This window comes from Prionailurus bengalensis, chromosome E4 (assembly GCF_016509475.1).
Source record: "Prionailurus bengalensis isolate Pbe53 chromosome E4, Fcat_Pben_1.1_paternal_pri, whole genome shotgun sequence".
Lineage (NCBI taxonomy): Eukaryota > Metazoa > Chordata > Mammalia > Carnivora > Felidae > Prionailurus > Prionailurus bengalensis.
In genome coordinates, this window is record NC_057360.1 from 23,357,442 (window position 1) to 23,378,317 (window position 20,876).

The 20,876-nt window shown below is 39.6% G+C and overlaps 1 long non-coding RNA gene across 1 annotated transcript in view; it reads right to left on the reverse strand.

Annotated features, from left to right (window-relative positions):
- Positions 1–560: 560 nt before the first annotated feature.
- LOC122475801 overlaps positions 561–20,876 on the reverse strand; it is a 28,803-nt gene continuing 8,487 nt past the window's right edge. The window contains exons 2-3 of the long non-coding RNA XR_006295310.1: positions 17,735–17,781; positions 561–758 (exon numbers count right to left, since the gene is read on the reverse strand). This is a non-coding gene — a long non-coding RNA (uncharacterized LOC122475801). The remainder of the gene's footprint in view (positions 759–17,734; positions 17,782–20,876) is intronic.

Consider the following 20,876-nt stretch of genomic DNA (forward strand, 5'->3'; position numbering starts at 1 on the left):
GATGTTTTCCATGTACCATCAGGATTCATTCATGGAGTAATTTTTTCAAAAAAATATTTTTTTGATATCTACTAATGTGCTGTGGACTCTGCTAGGCCCTGGGAACAGAATGGCAGACAAAACAATCAGCGCCCACACCTACTGCATTCAGACGGTGGGTTGTCTTTTTTGCCCTGACGAGTTGTATTACTCAACTTAAGCGAAATACTCTTACATATAAATGAGCCTCTCCACCTTTCAGATCACATTTTTAGAATTCACCACTAAGGTTGCTTATAAATTTGACTTTATGAGAAAATTGTATGGCTGTCAACTTACTGTGTGAACTTGAGCTAATTACTTACACTTTATAAAATCAGTTTGTAAAATGGGAATGATAACACACACATCACAAGGTTATGATGATGATTAAAAGAGATAATTTGTAATAGATATTTAAGCACATATGAACAAAATGAGACTCAGAGAAGTAACTTCCTGAAGATTACACAGCGAGTAACTAATTGAACCAGGTGCATCGTTTAGCAATTGCTGCAAAACAAAACCACTGCAAAACTCAGTGGCTTAAAATAGGGATCATTTATTATTGCTCAGAAGACTACAAGCCAGGAATCAGTAGATAGTTCTTCCGATCTTGGATGGCCCTCTCAACATGTTTGGAGGCTGGCTGTATGTCAATCTTGCCCAGTGGGGTTTGGGACATCTGGGCTCTACTCCATGTGGTCTCTCATCCTTCAGCAGACTGGTTCAGGCTCATTCTTGTGGTAAAAGCAAGGTTGAGAGAGAGAGGGAAGGAGAGAGAGAAGGAGAAGGAGGAGAAATAAAAGGAGGAGAAGAAGAAGTAGAAGAAGGAGGAGGAGGAGAAAAAGAAGAAGGAGGAGGAGGGGAAACAAAAGCTTCTTGAGACCTGGGCTCAGAACTGGTGCAACATCCCTTCTGCCTTACCCTATTGGTCAAAGCAAGTCATAAGACTGGCCAAGATTCAAGGTATGGGAAGAGCTACAAAGTCACATTGTATTGGGCATGAGTCCAGGGAAGCCATTAACTGGGGCCATCAATGCAATCAGCCTACTTCACCAGGATTCAAATGACTCCTGTACTATGTACAAAACCCATACCCTTGCTTCTGTATTATGTTAACCATAAACGCTCACACAGACAACACTGTGTCTGTCACATACTTCCCCAACACCTATGTGCTGTTCCAACCCCACTCACCATTAGGTGAACAAAATATGAGGTCTCCCAACTCCAATCCTTTGATCTATCAAAGAATCTTGATTTTTGCATTGGTTTTGAAAATTCATCTTCTATTAAAAAATATGTTTTTAAAACTTATAAACCATGTAAGGAGAAAGGTCTAAAAGGGATTTTTCTCCCTATCTTAGCAACAGAATTCACACTGTTTATATGCTGCTTTGATCAAATATAACAAGATCAGTGGTCATGATCAACATGTTAATTAACTCAAGGAAAGGGAGAAATTTGACCTGTGACAAATGTAGTATATAACCTCAGAAAAAGAAGCACAATTCTCTACAACAAACATGGCAATAACAGACACAGTTTTCCATAGCAAACAATCATAGCCTTCAGAAAAGGTTGCAATCCTTGGGAAATGATTATAAACACACTCCCACTTTTGAGGGGAAACTCTTGTCTTCTCAAAAGTAAAACAAATGAAACAAAAAATTTAAAACTAGCTAGAAATTCTATTCCCTGCCACCAAAGAAATAAGGATAAATCTTACATAAAACCTTTGTCCTACCTTTATTCTTTGTAACTCTAAGGTAACTGATTTATAAATATTCCTAACCCCTCTCCTTTTCCTATTAAAATATGATCCTCAGGATATAACATTTTTACAAGCAGTTCTAAAAAAATAAAAATAAGAAAAATAAAAGCAGTTCTATCAGAGTTTTCCTCTCTAGTTTTCTTGCTAGAATATTGTTGTTGTGATGTATGACTGTTTTTCCCCTCCAAATTTTAATGAAGGCTGAATAAAAGATCTGGGGCTTTTACTCTCCATCTTGTAGTGTACCATCTCACCAAGAATGTTCTTTCTTTTCTGTCTGTCTAACACATGGGACCACATCAGGACTTACATTCCATTTCTAGCATCAACTCCAAGCCTTACTCGGGATTCTTTTGGCTGTTATGTTAACAACATTGATTTTGGCACTTAATTATGCATCACCAAGAAATTTTTAATGATTTCCCAAGTGTTTTGACTCGCAACTTTTGGAGGGGAGGGAGTTTGCCCTATATGTCCAGATATTCAATATATTCATAGAATCACGAATGGTTAGGGTTGAAGATACCCTGATGTTCACCCAGTGCAAATGCACCCATAGCACTGGGAAATGCCAGTGGCATTTCCCCTTTCAAACCTTCCTGCTAAGTGGCCATCCACCAGGGATGGGGAGCTCACTATCCCCCAAAGATTATTCCATTTTCAGACAGCTCTGATGCTTCGAGAGCAAAGATTTTACTCTTTCATTCCCCACTTTTTCTCCACTAACATCCTCAACTATAATTTCTATCCCATGGGGCCCATTCAGTCCATCAGGGCTGTATGCAGTATTCTAAGCTCTTTTCCTCATGACAGATTTCTAATCTCCAAACAACTGATATCACTTCCCAGAATAAATATCCCCAAATTCTTCTCTCTTTTTTTTAATGTGACATGGCTCTTAAATTGTACTTATTTTTTGTTGAGGTATAATTAACATAAGTTATATTAGTTGCAGGTGTACAACATTGATTCAACAATTCTATACATTACTCAGTGCTCACTGTGATAAGTATAGTCACCATCTGTCACCAAACAATGTTACTATATTATTAATCATATTTAAATTTTTAATTAATTAGGTAGAGTGGTAGCCAAGAAGCCGGACTGATAGAACAGTCATGAAAATTATGTTTCTGGGGGTGCCCGAGTGGCTCAGTCGGTTAAGCATCTGACTTAGGCTCAGGTCATGATCTCACAGTTCGTGGGTTCAAGCCCCACGTAGGGCTCTGTGCTGACAGCTCAGAGTCTGGAGCCTGCCTCGAATTCTGTGTCTCCCTCTCTCTCTGCCCCTTCCCTGCTCACACTCTGTCTCTCTGTCTCTCTCTCAAAAGCAAATAAAAATTTAAAAATAAATAAATAAAATACAATAAAATTATGTTTCTGGCCGGATGATTACCAACACGAGCTAATACCCCATCATGAATATGGTAGCTTAGACCATCATTGAGAAATGTGACTTGTGCCTGGCAATTACTTCCATACCACAAGCACATGGAAAAGATGAACACCATCATCTCTGGCAAGAAGCTCCACAACAAGGTACAGCCTACATCATTCAGCTAATAAAGCAGATTTAGTCTCCATTTAAACTGCAGGAAGAAGAGAGAGGAGAAAGGATTGTTCTCTCTATCTGCAGGTCTCCAAACTCATAGCTGCACTGAACTTCAAAACACCAAGAAGAACAATTTAAATATTCTCTCAGCTGAGCTATTTTATTCTTAACGTATATGGGTGTACCAACCTTGGAAAGAATTGTTTACAAATAGTTTGCAATAATGTGGAAAAGGCTTAGCCATGGTTTTGAACTTTTTTTAAAACCTCAAGAAGATTAAATACATATGCATAGGCAAAAAAAAAAAAAAAAGCTTGAAAGAAATTTGGCTGAAATGAAAACAGTGGCTTGGGCTGATGGGATTTTAAATGTTTATTATTATTCTTTGTATCCTCCACCCTGACCCTCATGTTCCACAGTGAAGATATATTACTGTCAAATCAGGAAAACATGAATGTTTTAAAATATTTTAAATTTTAATTTAAATTGGGCAAAAGGATCCTCTTTTTCTAGAGTCCTGTAAGTTAAGGGATTCTTTGGGTGTATCCTTTGTTAACAACCTTGTATAATAGGGAGTGATATATAAACAAAAGGGAAAAATTCACAAGAAACCTTTGCCAAGTTAAAACTATCCCCTAAAATAACCATTTGATGAGTACTGTTCTGAAGGGCTCTGCTGCTTCTTTGAGGTTCTGATCTCGATTCAAATCTTCTTCACCATAACTCCTGTGGTGATGCCCTGGCATCTGTCAGATCACCTTGCTGGCACTTTCTTCCCATCATGGAGGGCCAAACACCTGAGCACAGCAAGATCTAACGGACTTCCTGGTGGGGAGTTAGGAACATCTAGGTTCTATTTTCAGCCATATAGTACTGAAGAATCCTCCAAGAGGTCTAACATGAAAGACAACTTAATTTATTTAAGCCCATTACTGCTTGCTTGATATGCCTTAAGAAATTCCAAATACAAAAAGAGATCACACTCATTAAAGCACAACATGACACGCTGTGAAAAACACAGCATATAGCTATTATCTGAAGTCTGAAAAGCCTGAATAACCCTTGATGTGTAAATGGGTCCTTTTTGATTCTCTGAAAAATAGTGGTTTCAAGATCAAAACCACAGATGGAAACTCTCTCAGTGGGTAAAAAGCACCTGAAGATAAAGTTGATAGAGTCCATGAAGGGGATGAGGTTAAATACATGAACACAGAGAATTTTAAACACATCTACATGAACAAGACAATCTCATAATTACTCTTTAAAATTTAGTAAACCCATAAAAATGGGAGAGACACTCCTTTAAATATTTTTTTCACTCCTAGTTATGTAATAGTTATCCTGGAAGTAGTTAACTTTGTTCCACTTACTTAAAACAGGTGACCCTTTATAAATTATACATAGCTGCCATCAAGAATCTATTCGGGGGGCACCTGTGCGGCTCATTAGGTTAAGTGTCCGACTTTGGCTCAGATCATGATCTTGTGGTTCGTGAGTTCAAGCCCCACATCGGGCTAGCTGCTGTCAGCTCAAAGCCTGCTTCAGATCCTCTGTGCCTCTTTCTCTCTGCCCCTCCCCCACTTGCGCTCTCTCAAAAATAAATAAAACATTAAAAAAGGAATCTATTTGGGAAAAATATTAGTTCCAGATCAGCAGTGTTATAGTAAAATCCTTGAGAACAAGGATTATGCACTAAATTTCATGCCTACCTCTTACTAAACTACTGCTAAGGTGGAAGTTGATTGTGAGATTGTAAAGTTCATTTTCTTCTCCTCTGTTATTTACCTGGACTTTTGACTCCCATCCCTAGGCCTTAGCTTAGATTTGTTTCACAGTACTTTTCCCTCTATAAGAAAAGTATACATACATATATAAATGTATGCACACACACACATATACACATACATACATAAATACATATATATATATTTCTTTAAAAAAAATTTTTTTAGTGTTTATTTTTGAGAGAGAGAGAGAGCGAGAGAGGGGCAGAGAGAAGGAGACACAGAATCCGAAGCAGGCTCCAGAGTCTGAGCTGTCAGCACAGAGCCCGACACAGGGCTCAAACTCACGAACCGTGAGACTATGACCTGAGCCGAAGTCAGATGCCTAACTGACTGAGCCACCCAGGTGCCCCTATATATATTTCTTTATTGTTTATCTTTTAAATTTACTTATACCCATGACCCACAGATCAAGAGTTGCATGCTCCTCCAACTGAGCCAGCCAGGTGCCCCTCTCTCTGTACTTCAGATGCACCAATAAGATGTTAGTTACCAAGTGCTAATCTTCTTGTCTCAGTCAAAGCTTTTTGGAGACAAGTAACAAAACCCTACCCACACTAGCTTAGGCTAAAAAAGAGGAGAATTGACAAGTCTATTGAACTGTCTCTTCAAAACTACAGAAACCGAGGAGTTGCGGCAAGATGGCGGCTTAGGAGGACGCTGGGCTCACCGCACATCCTGCTGATCACTTAGATTCCATCTACACCTGCCTAAATAACCCAGAAAACCGCCAGAGGATTAGCAGAACGGAGTCGCCGGAGCCAAACGCAGACGAGAGGCCCACGGAAGAGGGTAGGAAGGGCGGCGAGGCGGTGCGCGCTCCACGGACTGGCGGGAGGGAGCCGGGGCGGAGGGGCGGCTCGCCGGCCAAGCAGAGCCCCCGAGTCTGGCTTGCAAAAGCGGAGGGGCCGGGCGGACTGTGTTCCCACAACAAGCGCGACTTAGCGTCTGGGAGGTCATAAGTTAACAGCTCTGCTCGGAAAGCGGGAAGGCTGGAGGACAAAGGGAGGGAGAGCTGCTGAGCCCCCTGACAACAGAGCTCAGTTTGGTGGGGAACAAAGGCGCTCGCCAGCGCCATCTCCCCCGCCCATCCCCCAGCCGAAATCCCAAAGGGAACCGGTTCCTGCCAGGGAACTTGCTCGCTCCGCGCAAACACCCAACTCTGAGCTTCGGCGGAGCCAAACCTCCGGCAGCGGATCTGACTCCCTCCCGCTGCCACAGGGCCCCTCCTGAAGTGGATCACCTAAGGAGAAGCGATCTAAGCCTGCCCCTCCTACCCACCCCAGCTAATACGCCAGATCCCCAGCATCACAAGCCTGGCAGGGTGCAAGTAGCCCAGAGGAGCCACACCACCCCACAGTGAATCCCGCCCCTAGGAGAGGGGAAGAGAAGGCACACACCAGTCTGACTGTGGCCCCAGCGGTGGGCTGGGGGCAGACATCAGGTCTGACTGCGGCCCCGCCCACCAACTCCAGGTATACACCACAGCACAGGGGAAGTGCCCTGCAGGTCCTCACCACGCCAGGGACTATCCAAAATGACCAAGCGGAAGAACTCCCCTCAGAAGAATCTCCAGGAAATAACAACAGCTAATGAGCTGATCAAAAAGGATTTAAATAATATAACAGAAAGTGAATTTAGAATAATAGTCATAAAATTAATCGCTGGGCTTGAAAACAGTATACAGGACAGCAGAGAATCTCTTGCTACAGAGATCAAGGGACTAAGGAACAGTCATGAGGAGCTGAAAAACGCTTTAAACGAAATGCATAACAAAATGGAAACCACCACAGCTCGGCTTGAAGAGGCGGAGGAGAGAAAAGGTGAACTAGAAGATAAAGTTATGGAAAAAGAGGAAGCTGAGAAAAAGAGAGATAAAAAAATCCAGGAGTATGAGGGGAAAATTAGAGAATTAAGTGATACACTAAAAAGAAATAATATACGCATAATTGGTATCCCAGAGGAGGAAGAGAGAGGGAAAGGTGCTGAAGGGGTACTTGAAGAAATAATAGCTGAGAACTTCCCTGAACTGGGGAAGGAAAAAGGCATTGAAATCCAAGAAGCACAGAGAACTCCCTTCAGACGTAACTTGAATCGATCTTCTGCACGACATATCATAGTGAAACTGGCAAAATACAAGGATAAAGAGAAAATTCTGAAAGCAGCAAGGGGTAAACGTGCCCTCACATATAAAGGGAGACCTATAAGACTCGTGACTGATCTCTCTTTTGAAACTTGGCAGGCCAGAAAGAATTGGCACGAGATTTTCAGGGTGCTAGACAGAAAAAATATGCAGCCAAGAATCCTTTATCCAGCAAGTCTGTCATTTAGAATAGAAGGAGAGATAAAGGTCTTCCCAAACAAACAAAAACTGAAGGAATTTGTCACCACTAAACCAGCCCTACAAGAGATCCTAAGGGGGACCCTGTGAGACAAAGTCCCAGAGATATCACTATAAGCATAAAACATACAGACATCACAATGACTCTAAACCCGTATCTTTCTATAATAACACTGAATGTAAATGGATTAAATGCGCCAACCAAAAGACATAGGGTATCAGAATGGATAAAAAAACAAGACCCATCGATTTGCTGTCTACAAGAGACTCATTTTAGACCTGAGGACACCTTTAGATTGAGAGTGAGGGGATGGAGAACTATTTATCATGCGACTGGAAGCCAAAAGAAAGCTGGAGTAGCCATACTTATATCAGACAAACTAGACTTTAAATTAAAGGCTGTAACAAGAGATGAAGAAGGACATTATATAATAGTTACAGGGTCTATCCATCAGGAACAGCTAACAATTATAAATGTCTATGCACCGAATACCGGAGCCCCCAAATATATAAAACAATTACTCATAAACATAAGCAACCTTATTGATAAGAATGTGGTAATTGCAAGGGACTTTAATACACCACTTACAGAAATGGATAGATCATCTAGACACACGGTCAATAAAGAAACAAGGGCCCTGAATGAGACATTGGATCAGATGGACTTGACAGATATATTTAGAACTCTGCATCCCAAAGCAACAGAATATACTTTCTTCTCGAGTGCACATGGAACATTCTCCAAGATAGATCATATACTGGGTCACAAAACAGCCCTTCATAAGTTTACAAGAATTGAAATTATACCATGCTTACTTTCAGACCACAATACTATGAAGCTTGAAATCAACAACAGAAAAAAGTCTGGAAAACCTCCAAAAGCATGGAGGTTAAAGAACACCCTACTAACGAATGAGTGGGTCAACCAGGCAATTAGAGAAGAAATTAAAAAATATATGGAAACAAACGAAAATGAAAATACAACAATCCAAACGCTTTGGGACGCAGCAAAGGCAGTCCTGAGAGGAAAATACATTGCAATCCAGGCCTATCTCAAGAAACAAGAAAAATCCCAAATACAAAATCTAACAGCACACCTAAAGGAACTAGAAGCAGAACAGCAAAGGCAGCCTAAGCCCAGCAGAAGAAGAGAAATAATAAAGATCAGAGCAGAAATAAACAATATAGAAACTAAAAAAACTGTAGAGCAGATCAACGAAACCAAGAGTTGGTTTTTTGAAAAAATAAACAAAATTGACAAACCTCTAGCCAGGCTTCTCAAAAAGAAAAGGGAGATGACCCAAATAGATAAAATCATGAATGAAAATGGAATTATTACAACCAATCCCTCAGAGATACAAACAATTATCAGGGAATACTATGAAAACTTATATGCCAACAAATTGGACAACCTGGAAGAAATGGACAAATTCCTGAACACCCACACTCTTCCAAAACTCAATCAGGAGGAAATAGAAAGCTTGAACAGACCCATAACCAGCGAAGAAATTGAATTGGTTATCAAAAATCTCCCAACAAATAAGAGTCCAGGACCAGATGGCTTCCCAGGGGAGTTCTACCAGACGTTTAAAGCAGAGATAATACCTATCCTTCTCAAGCTATGCCAAGAAATAGAAAGGGAAGGAAAACTTCCAGACTCATTCTATGAAGCCAGTATTACTTTGATTCCTAAACCAGACAGAGACCCAGTAAAAAAAGAGAACTACAGGCCAATATCCCTGATGAATATGGATGCAAAAATTCTCAATAAGATACTAGCAAATCGAATTCAACGGCATATAAAAAGAATTATTCACCATGATCAAGTGGGATTCATTCCTGGGATGCAGGGCTGGTTCAACATTCGCAAATCAATCAACGTGATACATCACATTAACAAAAAAAGAGAGAAGAACCATATGATCCTGTCAATCGATGCAGAAATGGCCTTCGACAAAATCCAGCACCCTTACTTAATAAAAACCCTTGAAAAAGTCGGGATAGAAGGAACATACTTAAAGATCATAAAAGCCATTTATGAAAAGCCCACAGCTAACATCATCCTCAACGGGGAAAAACTGAGAGTTTTTTCCCTGAGATCAGGAACACGACAAGGATGCCCACTCTCACCGCTGCTGTTTAACATAGTGCTGGAAGTTCTAGCATCAGCAATCAGACAACAAAAGTAAATCAAAGGCATCAAAATTGGCAAAGATGAAGTCAAGCTTTCGCTTTTTGCAGATGACATGATATTATACATGGGAAATCCGATAGACTCCACCAAAAGTCTGCTAGAACTGATACAGGAATTCAGCAAAGTTGCAGGATACAAAATCAATGTACAGAAATCAGTTGCATTCTTATACACTAACAATGAAGCAACAGAAAGACAAATAAAGAAACTGATCCCATTCACAATTGCACCAAGAAGCATAAAATACCTAGGAATAAATCTAACCAAAGATGTAAAGGATCTGTATGCTGAAAACTATAGAAAGCTTATGAAGGAAATTGAAGAAGATTTAAAGAAATGGAAAGACATTCCCTGCTCATGGATTGGAAAAATAAATATTGTCAAAATGTCAATACTACCCAAAGCTATCTACACATTCAATGCAATCCCAATCAAAATTGCACCAGCATTCTTCTCGAAACTAGAACAAGCAATCCTAAAATTCATATGGAACCACAAAAGGCCCCGAATAGCCAAAGGAATTTTGAAGAAGACCAAAGCAGGAGGCATCCCAATCCCAGACTTTAGCCTCTACTACAAAGCTGTCATCATCAAGACAGCATGGTATTGGCACCAAAACAGACACATAGACCAATGGAATAGAATAGAAACCTCAGAACTAGACCCACAAACGTATGGCCAACTCATCTTTGACAAAGCAGGAAAGAACATCCAATGGAAAAAAGACAGCCTCTTTAACAAATGGTGCTGGGAGAACTGGACAGCAACATGCAGAAGGTTGAAACTAGACCACTTTCTCACACCATTCACAAAAATAAACTCAAAATGGATAAAGGACCTAAATGTGAGACAGGAAACCATCAAAACCTTAGAGGAGAAAGCAGGAAAAGACCTCTCTGACCTCAGCCGTAGCAATCTCTTACTTGACACATCCCCAAAGGCAAGGGAATTAAAAGCAAAAGTGAACTACTGGGACCTTATGAAGATAAAAAGCTTCTGCACAGCAAAGGAAACAACCAACAAAACTAAAAGGCAACCAACGGAATGGGAAAAGATATTCGCAAATGACATATCGGACAAAGGGCTAGTATCCAAAATCTATAAAGAGCTCACCAAACTCCACACCCGAAAAACAAATAACCCAGTGAAGAAATGGGCAGAAAACATGAATAGACACTTCTCGAAAGAAGACATCCGGATGGCCAACAGGCACATGAAAAGATGTTCAGCGTCGCTCCTTATCAGGGAAATACAAATCAAAACCACACTCAGGTATCACCTCACGCCAGTCAGAGTGGCCAAAATGAACAAATCAGGAGACTATAGATGCTGGAGAGGATGTGGAGAAACGGGAACCCTCTTGCACTGTTGGTGGGAATGCAAATTGGTGCAGCCGCTCTGGAAAGCAGTGTGGAGGTTCCTCAGAAAGTTAAAAATAGACCTACCCTATGACCCAGCAATAGCACTGCTAGGAATTTATCCAAGGGATACAGGAGTACTGATGCATAGGGCCACTTGTACCCCAATGTTCATAGCAGCACTCTCAACAATAGCCAAATTATGGAAAGAGCCTAAATGTCCATCAACTGATGAATGGATAAAGAAATTGTGGTTTATATACACAATGGAATATTACGTGGCAATGAGAAAAAATGAAATATGGCCTTTTGTAGCAACGTGGATGGAACTGGAGAGTGTGATGCTAAGTGAAATAAGCCATACAGAGAAAGACAGATACCATATGGTTTCACTCTTATGTGGATCCTGAGAAACTGAACAGGAACCCATGGGGGAGGGGAAGGAAAAAAAAAAAAAAAGAGGTTAGAATGGGAGAGAGCCAAAGCATAAGAGACTGTTAAAAACTGAGAACAAACTGAGGGTTGATGGGGGGTGGGAGGGAGGAGAGGGTGGGTGATGGGTATTGAGGAGGGCACCTTTTGGGATGAGCACTGGGTGTTGTATGGAAACCAATTTGTCAATAAATTTCAGAAAAAATAAAAAAAAAATAGGTAAAAAAAAACCAAAAAAACAAAAAAACAAAACTACAGAAACCGAAAGTCATCACTCCATCTTTCTCCACCTGTAATGCCACCTGGGGGCAAATCCTTCCCTGCCTCCTCCAGCTTCTGGTGGTGCTTTTGGCTTGTGCCTGCCTAACTGTAATCTCTGCTTCAGTCTTCCCTTCTGTTTCTTATAGAGACATTTGTCATTGGCTTTAGGGCCACCCAGATAATTGCACCTTGAGATCTATAATTACATCTGAAAAGACCTTATCTCCAAACAAGATCACATTCAAAGGTTACAGGGGTGAAACATAGACGTATCTTTTGGGGGCCATCATTCAAATCACTACAAAGGCCTTTTAAGGTACCATAAGGTACTTAAAAACATCAAGAGGATACAAGAGGGAAGGGAGAAAAGGGTAATGATTTGGGATTTTTCTTCTCGAAATTGTAGGATACAGAATTGAAAAGGTGTAATAGAATTTCAAGAATATACAGGATCCTATTTTCCAGGTTATAAATTTTACAGTCCTAGATATTCCCTGATGTGTTCATTCATCTAACCTTTGGGCCATGTGATAGGCCATACCTATCATACAAGTGTGGTGGTGTTTTTCGCTTGTAAAAACTTTCCTGACAAAAAATTGTTTGGCAGTATGAGACAATCCACATCATACGAATTTTGCTCCACTATCATAAAAAATCATCCTTTGAAGGGCTTCATCAAATTTCCCCTGGTACTTTTCAATCCTTTGGTATTTAAATCACTCTTTCTCAAAGAACTTACTCTATTCTAGAGACACCGGTATTAAACTAAAAATGATATTTGAGTGCAGACTAACTTTTTCAGAGGTCAGTTCTTAGTGAATATTTTCATCTTAAAATAACTCTTGCTTTTATCCATAAATTGTATTTTCAGAGTTTTGGAGAACAAATATTTGATAAAAGAGCTTCTATTGACAAATGAGAAATGTGTCAAACAAGGAAGAGGAACAGGAATTATTCTGTTTGCCCTGGGGAGGAGCAGACTTGAACTGAGGTTAGATGAGAGAGCATGATAGCTGTGAAGTTCCTTACACAGTACCTGGAAGTTTTTAAGTTGCATTAAATGGTAAGACTCATATGGCAAGAAGCATTTGATATATTTTAATTATGCTAAAGGAAAAAGTCTTAGAAATTGAAAGTACAGAGAGCCAAATTTCTTCCCACTATAAAGGGTTTCTGATAGTTGAGACTGTCCATAAATGGAAAAGATCATCACACAGAGTATTAAAGACATCCATCATTAGAAATTTTTCAACCCAATATCAGTGACTCTGGGATACACTATCAGTGTCCTTGCATTGATTTGGGGTATGAGAGAGTACAGGGTGGAGAGGTTAAAAAACTCTTAGGTTTAAAACTCTGTAAATTTTCTATTAGGATTATGTGCCATAAAATAGGTCAATTCAAGCCTGGAAAAAGAGGGCCTTTTTTGCTTTGTTTTGTTTTGTTTTGTTTTTGCAACTACATTTAAAAAAATTTTTTTTAATGTTTATTTTTGAGAGAGAGAGACAGAGTGGAAGCAGGGGAGGGGCACAAAGAGACTGAGACACAGAATCTGAAGCAGGCTCGAGGCTCTGAGCTGTCAGCACAGAGCCTGATGTGGGGCTCAAACTCATGCGCCCTGAAATCATGACCTGAGCCAAAGTCAGATGCTTAACCAACTGAGCCATCCAGGCACCCCTCTCCTATGCAGCTTCTAAATCAGCACCATCCAACAGAAATATGATATGAGTCAGAATGTAATTAAAAATTTCTAGTTATCACATTAAAGAAAGTGAAAACAGGCAAAATTAGTGTTCATAATATATTTTAACACAATACATCTAAAATATTATCACATAAACATGTAATCAATGTTAAAAATCATCAGATATTCTACATTATATTTTCATAATAACTCTTTTAAATCCAGTATATACTTACATTTATGAAGTAACCATATTTCAGGTGCTCAATAGCCACATGTGGCTAGTGGCTACCATATTGAACAGCACAGTTCTAGAATAGCCATTAATGAAAACACAAATCAGATTTCTGGGAGTTAAAAAAAAAAAAGAACCAACTTCATAAATGCACACAAATGGTTTCCAAAATCCAGCTTCCCTGGCATATTAGAGGAATGGAAGTGATCGGAAAACACTTCTGTTTAACTGGTGAACATTCACACTTCCTTGGGTGATTGCTCTCATAATTTCCCTGCTTTCTCACCAAAATCTAGTATTAAGTAAATTAAATAACTTTGCAAAGCACTAAGTTTCCTTATGAACTTCTAACACTCCACTGTTCCAAAAGTGAAACAGTAAATAACAACCCTCTAGTATGTTCATGTTAGTCCTAGTATATTTTGCTATTTTATCCATTCTTTTATTCCAGGAGCAACCGCAATTACCGATACAGTAGTAGCTCCTGTCTGTGGTTTCATTTCTTGTGGTTTCAGTCACCTGTGGTCAACCACTGTCCAGAGCAGATGATCCTCCTTCTGTTGTATGGTCAGAAGGTTGACAGTAGCCCAATGCTGTATCACAATGCCTGGCTCATTCCCCTCACTTCATCTCATCACATAGACATTTTATCATCTCACATCACAAAAAGAAAGGTGAGTACAGTACAATAAGACATCTTGAAGAAGACAGAGAGAGGGAGAGGGAGACCACGTTCACATAACTTTTATTACAGTATGATTATTATAACTGTTCTATTTTATTATTGTTGTTGTTAATCTTTTACTGTGACCAACCTATAAATTAAATTTCATCACAGGTATGTGTGTATCAAATAAATAGTACATATAGGGTTTGGTCCTATCCAGGTTTTCAGGCATCCAACGGGTGTCTTGGAACATATCCTCCATGGATAAGAAGGGACAACTGTAGTACAGCTTTTACCGCTTACTAGTTGTGGCTTATCACCATGGGGTTGAAGTAGTCTCAAGGGAAGCTGCTTTGTAATATTTCCAGTGGCACATTATCTCTATGCATCTTACCCAGAGGAGAAAGGATAAAGTCATAAACTGGGCTACCTCTATAACTGTAAAATTCCCCCAAAGCTTGGTCAAAATAATGATGTGTTTTAACACTTCTCCAAAGAGATCCTATTACTTATTTATAGCTTTTAGGAATTTTATAGGTGGGGAACACTTCCGCTCTGTTGGTAGGAATGCAAACTGAGCAGTCACATTGGAAAACGGTATGGAAATTCCTCAAAAATTAAAAATAGAGCTCTCCTATGACCCAGCAATTACGCTACTAGGTATTTATCCAAAAGATACAAAAATACTGATTCGAAGGGGCACATGCACCCCAATGTTTATAGCAGTGCTATCAACAATAGCCAAATTACAGAAAGGGCCCAAATGTCTATCAACTGACAAATGGATAAAGAAGATGTGGTATATATATATATGTGTGTGTGTGTGTGTGTGTGTGTATGTGTGTGATGGAATATTACTTAGAGATCACAAAGAATGAAATCTTGCCATTTGCAACAATGCACATGGAACTAGAGTGCATTATGCTAAGAAAAAGACAAATATCATATGATTTCTCTCATATATGGAATTTAAGAAACAAAGCAGATGACCATAGGATAAGGGAAAGAAAGATAAGACAAAAACAGACAAAAAATAATATAAAAATTTAAGACTCTTAAATATGGAGAACAAACAGGGTTGTTGAGGGGAGGTGGGTAGGGGGGTGGGCTACATGGGTGATGGGCATTAAGGAGGCCACTTGTTGGGATGAGCGCTGGGTGTTATATGTAAATGATGAATCACTAAATTCTTCTCCTGAAACCAATACTACACTATATGTTAACTAACTTGAATTTAAATTAAAAAAATTAAGGAGCACCTGGGTGTCTCAGTCGGTTAAGCCTGTGACTCTTGATTCACATTGGGTCATGATCCCAGGGTGGAGTCGATCCCCATGTCAGGCTCCGTGCTGAGCATGGAGCTTGCTTGGGATACTCTCTCTCTCTCCCTCAAAAGAAATAGATAAAACTTTTGAAAATAAACAAATATGTAAATAAATAAATAAAATTTTTAAAAAAGGAGTTAAGTTACATAAGTTATATGTAATAAGAAAAATTAAAAGTAAAATGGAACAGATTTTCCAGTTAACCCATTTTAGGAGTCCATAAATATTTCAAAACTCATAGTTGCATCTTCAGTAGAAGTGTGATCATGACTGTAAAAACACCAAAGCTAGACTTCCCAATATTTGTTAGCCTCTTCTCCTTTCTAGTTGTACAATCTCTTGAATTTAATCTGGACACATGGCTGCCCAGTTACAAGCAAAAAAATCTCAGCGTTCCTTGCAGCTAGGTGTGACCAATTGATTAATTCCTTTCCGATGAGATGTGAGCATCAGTGAGGTGTGCACCTTCCTGGTCACATCCTTTATAAAGGAAACTGCTTCCCCTCTTCCCTCTCCTTCCCTTTCAGGCCAATGGGAAGGTTTAAGTGATGCTGGTGAACCATTTTCTACCATAGAGAAGCCTGCTAGGGAGACTTTATAAGATGACCTAACTAGTGCTACCGTCTAACTGCCTGTGTGTTTCACTTGTTAATGTAAAGGCAAACCTAATTAAATATGCCACTGGCATATCACTTTATTAACTTTGCCTCACTCCTCTCAAGTTATTTAATGGATATAATTTTTCTGTAAACATGTGCTGAATATCCACTGCAACAGAACCCACCTTAGGGAATTTGCTAGTGAGATAAGGACCTTTCAGTGCTTTCTGCAGCATGGGGCACTATTGACTACTCCTTCCTTCCAACGTTCTCATCCTTTGACTTCAGTGACTCACCCGTGGTTTGCTTTCTGGCTTTCTTTTCTTTGCTACTCTTCTTCCACTTCTTATTTTGGAGATCCCCAACGTTCCTTCCTGAAACTTCTCTTGTCACCTATCATTCTTAGCCTTGCTGGAGTCATGAACCTCTCGGATATTGTGCTGCAATACATTCTAGGGGGAGGACTTGTCACATATAATTTTAGGATTACATGGACATACTGAGACAACTGGTAGATTCTCAAAGGGTTCTTACCCCTGAGATTAAGAACAATTTTTCCATGGCTTTAACTTCCTCCCATGGTGCTTAATAATTCCCTTTTATACTTAACCTGGATCTCTCTCTTTCTCTCTGTCTCTGTCTCTCTCTCTCCCTCCAGACCTACACATCTGGCGGCTTATTGTATTCCTCACTTGGATGTCAAACAGGCACCTTCCATTCAAACTTATCATGTCCCAAATGAACTTATCATCTATCCCCCTTCTCTTCAGCTGTCCTTCATCCTATGGTTTCCATCTTGGTGAGTGGCACCACATTCCAATAAATTGTTCAAGTTGTAAAGAAATAAAAGCATCAATCCAGATTACTACTTCTGAAAAAAAAATGTTTGTTGAATGACTAATGAATAAATGGAACGATAGATCAAGTATGCTGAAGAAAAAAGAGGATAACTATTGAGAATGATGTGTACTAAAGCTTATGCTCAAATGTGCACACAGGGCTAGAGGCAGGTTTAAATAAGTAGTCATCAAACAAGTGAATGTGTATTTATTAAGTACCTTTTAGTACAAGGCACTGTGTTAGGCACTGATTTCATTCAGGATTCTATTTTGACAATATTTTCAGGGAAATGAGGAACATGATTTGTCAGAAAAGAGTAGTCAGAGTATATTAAGTGGGATAAATTTTTACTGAAGTTCAATTAATCTTACCTCATGACCAAGAAATGCTAAATTACTAATAACTTCTCTAATTCTCATTAATAACAGCTCTCTAATTCTTATCTAATTAATAATACTGCTCCTTATTATGCCTTCAAAGATGTCATCATAGTTCATACACAGCAGCTGTGATAATGGAAACTCAAGAAGATGGGATGCTCTTTGGAGCTTAAGGTCATTAAATCTGGCATCTTTCCCTTCCTGAATTCCCATAGCTCTTTATTTGCTTTTCTCTGATGGCATTTATTTTCCCCTTTATTTTATGATGATTTGTGTGCATATCTTACCTCTTATCAGAAAGATTTTCTCCCCCCACAGACTCTGTGCTTTATATCTGGAAGGAGAACATTAAATACTGAGTCAATGAATGCTTTCCAGTTTAAAAAAAAAAAACTCATTTAAAGGTAACATCAAATAAATCCTATAAAGTCGAGTAAATCTTGTTACAAGTGATGTTAAGAAGTTTATGATATTTTCCAATATGACAGCAGCATAATATTTAAGTTACAGATGTTTGTTTTAGTACTATAAGATAGTTGGGAACATGTTAACCCATCTTAGATAGTAATTTATGAGGGAAGGTATTGGCTGGTTGAATGCAGCCTCCAGAGCCAGACTGTGCAGGTTCAAATCCTGGCTTTGCCATTCAATGGCTGGGAGGCTGAGGACCCCTTGGTGCCTCACTTCCTTCATCTGGAAAATGAGAATCTTAATAGGACTTACTTCCCGGAATTTTTTTAAAGGATGAAAAATAATGTACACACATAAGGCACCTAGAATGGTGTTAGAATTCATTAGACACTAGCCTTCATTTTCTTACAATTTTAACAAGAATAAGGGGAGCTGTGATTAGATTAGGAAAGAATGGAATTTTCTTCTTAGACAACATGATATAGATAACGTCTCTCCTATCTTCCCAGCTCAAAACATTCCTATGATCCCCACATTGTCCATGACACCACAAATGCTTATCAGGTATTTCCAAGATGTAGGTAAGAGTTGGAACACATTTTATGGGAAACGAAAAGGTTTAAGTTTCACACAAATAGTGTTTTATCCTTTTTAGCATTCCCTACTCAAAAGACTTATTTGCCTTCCCAAGAACAAGGCAACAGATTTTACCATCCTCTCACTCTGTCCCCAGTAAAAAATACTTTCTGGAGTTTAAAGAAAGAGACTGGATCTAACCAAATCTAAGGCACAATGCAAAGAGTTAATCAGAAAATTTCAGATTGTCTAGGTCGACTTGTGGGCCTCCTCAAATGTTCTCACTGTGCCATTGGTGCCCGTTACTGCTGACAGCCCCCTACTAGGGAAGCCTCAGGCAATGTCAGAGGTGGGAAGAGAGGGTGGCTGCAACTTAACTTGGTGCAGAAGCTCCAAAGAATAGAACATTTCAGAGAGGGGGCCACACAAAACATCAGACTAAGAGGCTCTGATAGTCCACCCAGTCATGGGATGATGAGTGACAGAGAGCTGCCTTTGCCTCACACAAGAGCACTTCTTAGTCCTGGGGGCCTGCTCCTTCCTGGGTCACATGACGTGTCTCTGCCACGGTGAACCCTCACACGAGAAAAGGCCAGCATTTCTCAACCCATACACGTCCACAGGCAGCTGTCTTTATCATTTCAGGAAAAGGTCATGGCAGTGACAGAGATTTTGTTTTGCCTAAAAAAGGAATGCTCTTTGAAAAAATTTTCAGTGCATCCTAGAGAAGTGCTTTTTAGTTCCCATAACTGACTGGTAAATGTAACTTTACACCAAGGGTGTGATTTTTATATTGTATTTTACCAAAGTGGTAAAATGTGGGTGCAAAAATTGTTTTCCCCTTAGTGTTTCAGAGTAAGTATGAATGGAAACAAGACAAAACAGACACCAAACTTAGTCAATATGAATGTTCGTGGGCAAACATGGTTGAAAATGTAGCTTAATTTCAATATCGTTCTTATTCTTCTTCCTATAATTTTCATTGTATTCTATAACTGATTAGTGTGTCCAATTTCTTGGTGACTCATTATTACATTTTTCTTAGCAAAGGAGGAGACTTGTATTTCCTGTTAGCAGGACTTTCTTTTCTTGAATTGTACCACCTAATTATATTGTTTTTTTTCTTCCTTTTATTCAAAATAGCGTGGTGGTACAAGAAGAAGCCAGGCTAGAACTTGCTGTGGTGTGTTCACTTATCTGTTAGAATCTGACATAGGTTGGGGATGAGGCCCTTGGATTTTTGAGGTGATGTAATGTAGTTTGGGCTTTATTTTTTTTTTTTAATGTTTATTTATTTTTGAGAGAGGGAGAGCACATGTGAGCAGGCGAGAGGCAGAGAGACAGGGGGGACGGAGGATCAGAAGCAGTTTCTGTGCTGAGAGCAGAGAGCCCGATGCGGGGCTCGAACTCACAGACTGTGAGACTGTGACCTGAGCCAAAGTCAGATGGTTAAGGCCAACTGAGCCACCCAGGTGCCCCATATAATTTATCATTTATATTGAGACATTTTTGAAAATGAAAGGGGGCACTACTCAGGATAATAGGACAGTGTAAATCAAGACTGTCACAAGCAAAACCAGAATTTATGGTAGAAATGATCTGGCCTTCTATCCAAATCTTGGCTGTGCCAATTTCCTACTTTGACATGTGCAAAGTGATAAACCTCTTTGAACTTCATGTTCTGCATCTGCAAAAGAAAGATAACAATTCTCAAATGTTGAGGGAGAGGGGGAAGTGCCTAACATATTATGTATCCTTTGTAAGTATTATCAAGATAATGTTTGCCATGTATACCTTAAAATTCTTCACAATAGACAGTATGATATTATAAATGGATCAGGTGAAGTTACACTAGGGGTGCAATCAGTTGTCCCAATCAGAAATTCCCACTCCAAGGGCACCCGACTTAGTCGGTTGAGTGTCTGACTCTTGATTTTGGCTCAGGTCATGATCTCATGGTTCAGGAAACAGAGCCCCATGTCAGGCTTTGCACTCTGTGCGTGGACCCGGCTTGGAATTCTCTCTCTCTGCCCCCTGCCCCACCAAAGAAATAAATAAACTAAAAAAAGAAAAAGAAATTCCCACTCCAGGATGGCAGCTAAGGGGTCTCAACAGGATGTAGGTACTACAAGCACATCTTTCCAACTTCTCTGAATGCAGACTAAAGATCATTTTATTTACTATAACAAGTGTCAAAAATGAATTTTTCATTGTTGGAATTAGTGGTTTGTTAGCCATAATAAAGGACATTAGAAATAGACTCCCAAAGTGGCTCAGTTGGTTAAGCAACTTCAGCTCAGGTCATAATGCGGTTTGGGGGTTCGAGCCCTGTGTCAGGCTCTGTGCTCACAGCTCAGAGCCTGGAGCCTGCTTCAGATTCTGTGTCTCCCTCTCTCTCTCTGCCCCTCCCCTGCTCATGCTCTCTCTCTCTCTCTCTCAAAA